The sequence below is a fragment of the Lactuca saligna genome, chromosome 2, assembly GCF_052625555.1.
Source record: "Lactuca saligna cultivar CGN05327 chromosome 2, ASM5262555v1, whole genome shotgun sequence".
NCBI classification, from domain to species: Eukaryota; Viridiplantae; Streptophyta; class Magnoliopsida; order Asterales; family Asteraceae; genus Lactuca; species Lactuca saligna.
In genome coordinates, this window is record NC_136418.1 from 26,382,429 (window position 1) to 26,386,644 (window position 4,216).

Consider the following 4,216-nt stretch of genomic DNA (forward strand, 5'->3'; position numbering starts at 1 on the left):
TTCATACAAATATCCTAACGACATATCACATAACCAACTATCAATCCATACAACAATAAATGGGCCGACCTTAGTTCCTTAGACCCATTGGTATGGTGAGAAGACTCACCTCTATCTGTTGAATGCGAAAACTGCTCTCCTAACAGTCCGTAACCTCTCGTGCTGAATAATAATATTAATCAATGTTAGGACTTTACTTAATCAAAGGGAACCCAACCCCAAGTCCTTCCAAAAAGGCCCAATTATCCTTTCTTTGTTAATGGGCCCAAACTCCATGTCCAAAATCATTAATGGGCCTTTTGGCTCAATAAGACCATACCATAACACCAATGGCCCAATACAGATACAATGGCCTACTATTCTCAGAATTCAACCAAGTCCAGTAACCAAATGAGGCCGAACAGCTCAAAGGCCCAAAACAGATCCAAGCCTATCTGTGATGTGTACGCTTAGCGTACCACCCTGGTACACGCAACGTACTGGGGTTTGAGGACTTATGTGCAACGAACACTGGCTTACGCCCCACGTACAAACAAATTAAGCACTTTTCCCATTAAGTGCTTAATACTCGATTCTTTTACGTCCAAAAGCCAGATCTAAGCTTATTAAGACGACATAGGGCATAAAGTTGGCAACTTTATGCCTTTGCATGCTTCATATGTTCCCAACACCCCCATTAAGACCTTCCTAAGGTTCTAATCCCATGCATGAGGCCAAAACATTCACCAAAACTCCATTTTTATGTTGACAAAAGACCAAGGGACCTCATATATGTCATTTCCATCCTCTGGAGTTGCTTAACTCATAAGAGGAGGTCCAAAATCAACGAAAGGGACAAAGCTAGAAAACCCTAGCTAAATCAAATGAATAAGATGGCAAGGTCCAAGATTTATACCTCCAGAAGTTTCTCAAGGTCAACTATATGAAGATTCTTGAAGCCAAAAGCTTCGTTGACAACTTATCCTCCTTGAATGAACACTAAAAAGGACCACAAAGCACTCTTAAAGCTCAAAATGCACTCAAAAATGGTATTAGGGTTTCCAGAGACGTTTGAAGGTGAAGGAGGTTGTTTACAGTGAGGCTCAAATGAGTTAAGGATGTATATATATGTCTTAAGTCCGAAAATTGGGGTTTTAGCCCTCTGTTGTGTACGCCTGATGTACCCTTACGTACGCTCCGCATACGCAAGGTTATTTTGCTATTCTTCTCCCATAGTACGCTAAGTGTACCCTTAGGTACGCCCAACGTATGAGAGGGAATATTGTTGCCAATTAATTCATTTTCAAGGGTTTCAAAGGTGTATCTGATTTGTAGTGTTACAACTCTCCCCACTTGAACTAGACTTCATCCTCTAAGTCTGTAGCTGCGAATAGATCGCGATAATGCTCCCACATCTCCTCCTCTGGCTCCCAAGTCCATTCGGAGCCTCTTCGGTGCCGCCATTGCACCTTTACCTCCTTATTCCGAAGACCCTTCGTCTTCCTATCTAAGATGGCCACCGGCCTCTCGATGTAGCTCAGGCCCTCATCCACCTGAATATCATCTAATGAAATGACTGCGGACTCGTCAGTGACACACTTCCGAAGCTGAGACACGTGGAAGGTGTTGTGAATCTGGCTAAGCTCCTATGGCAGATCCAAGTGACATGCCACCTTGCCCACCCGGTCCGTGATCCTGAACAGGCCTATGAACCGAGGCCCCAATTTTCCCCTCTTCTGAAACCTGATAATTCCCTTCTAGGGCGACACCTTCGGTAACACAAAATTCCCCACCTGAAATTCTAGATCTGATCATTGTCGGTCAGCATAATTTTCTGACGGCTTTGTGCGACCCGCAGCCGGTTGCACACCTGCTGAATCAGCCCGGTGGTCTTGAGCACTATTTCAGTGCTCCCCATGACCCAATGCCCAACCTCGTACCAACAAACCGGGGTCCGACACCTATAACCATATAACATCTTGAATAGAGATCGGTCAATACTGGCATGGTAACTGTTATTCTACAAAAACTCTGCCAATAGGAGATACGTGTCCCAACTACCTCCAAAATCCAACAGGCATACTTGTGTGCATGACGCGCCCTGATAAGAAGCACGACACGCTCTGAAAGACCAAAAAAATATCACCATGTGTCACATTTTCATAGGAGCCACATCATCCAGCCGATCGCGTGCACGATGCGTGAACACATCCCAAAAAAACAATCCAAAAATTTTGTTTTGAATTCGTTAATAAACCATAAATAACATCATCAAGTGAACATCATAAAACGTGTATCTCAAAAACATGATATCAACTGTAAAAATATCAAGTATTATCTCAAATATCAGAGTAAAATATCCCAGGCTATAAAACTGTGGTGTGTGCCATGCGATCACCCCGAGCCATTTCCTTTGCTAGCAGAAGTACCTGACACCAAAACTGAAAAATGTAAGCACGAAGCTTAGTGAGCTCGCCTAAACTACAACATAACATACATTAAACACATAATAGCAAATATTGGGCCTTGCTCATTGCATCGAGCCTCGCCCGAGATCGGACGAATCCAACATCGGTCCCCGCCCAGCTTTCAGCCGAAGTTCGGCATCGGGCCCCGCCGGGCATCGGGCCGAGGCCCGGTATACATATATTATAAAAACATACACATAACACATAACCATATAACATATAACATATAAAGCTTCCTCGGGCTTGCCCTGACATTAGACCGAAGTCCGTAACACATAACACATGACATATAACCTAAAACTACATCGGGCTTGCCCTGACATCAGACCGGGGTCCGGAACATACAAACAAACACATGCAGGAATCACCAAGACATCCAGCATACAACATTCCTCAGGCTTGCGCTGACATCGGACCACAGTCTGGAACATATAAGTTGTATCGAGCTATCCCCGACATCGGACCTAAGTCCGACATACACTAACCAACATAAACGGGTCGACATTGGCGCCTTCAACCCGTTCCCACCGGAGGAAAACTCACCTCTAATACTGGATGCTGATCTTGTGTGTGAGGAATCTTTACTGGCTGCTCCCACAACTCCCTGGCTAACTCTATACAATAATACTTAGTCCGAAAGCTGAAAATCCATCTAAGGGTAAAATGACAATTTTACCCCTGGTCAAAGTCAATGCTCTGGTCAAATTCAACATTCTAGGTTGACCAACTCGCCGAGTTCTATAACTCATAAATCCTGGAATCACGACTCAACTCGCTGAGTCATCCTCCGACTCGTCGAGTCCTATCAAGCTACTCATAGTTGCGACTTGGCGATTCAACTCGTCGAGTCCCTATATAGACTCGTCGAGTTCTAGTATAAACTAGAATGAGACAACATGACCCGACTCATCGAGTTCCCTCATGGACTCGACGAGTCCTTCTATTTGAATTGGCCATCTTAACAGAGTAAGCCCTTATTTTCTAGATCTAAAGCCCATACTTTTATTGCTCATTGGAAATGACCTTTCTAAGGGTAAAGTTTCCAACTTTACCCGTTTATAGCCCTTTTTGAAGGTTTATCTAAAAAACCTAATTCCTTTAGGACATAGATCTTGTCCCAACAGCCTTAGAATCTCAAACTAAAGCATGCTAACCAAGATCTAGGGCCTAGATACCAGTTAACCACGAAAAATCTCAAGCTTGCATCCTTGCATGGCCTTTTAAGCTTAAAAGGCCATCATAACACCCTTAACACTTGCATGGGGACTCTAGGGGCATAAAATTTGCACCTTTATGTCCTCATAGCCCTTCTAGACACTAGATCTAGAAGAATACCCACCAAGGTCGATCCTTTCCCAAAAACTATCAATAGTGGACTAAAACCCACATAAAAATGGAAATGAATAGATCTAAGAAAAGAATGATCAAGTTTGAAGCTTTATTACCAGAAACTGCAGCTAAAGGGATGAAGCTTCTGGATCTACTCCTTCTCTCTTGAGTCCTCTACCTTCCTCCTCTTTCACAAGCTTCAAAAGGCACAAAGAACACTCAAAATGGCTATCACACTCTAAGAACACTCTAGGGTTTCGTGGATGAGGGTTTGGGACAAGGAGGATATAAATGAGGCCAATGGGCGGGGATTAGGATGCTTAAATAAGGTGTAAGACCCCGAAATTAGGGTTTTACCCTGGCCAGGATACTCCCCAAGTCAGGGACTCGACTCGATGAGTCGATAACTTAACCTCGCGCATAGACTGCTCTCTACTCGA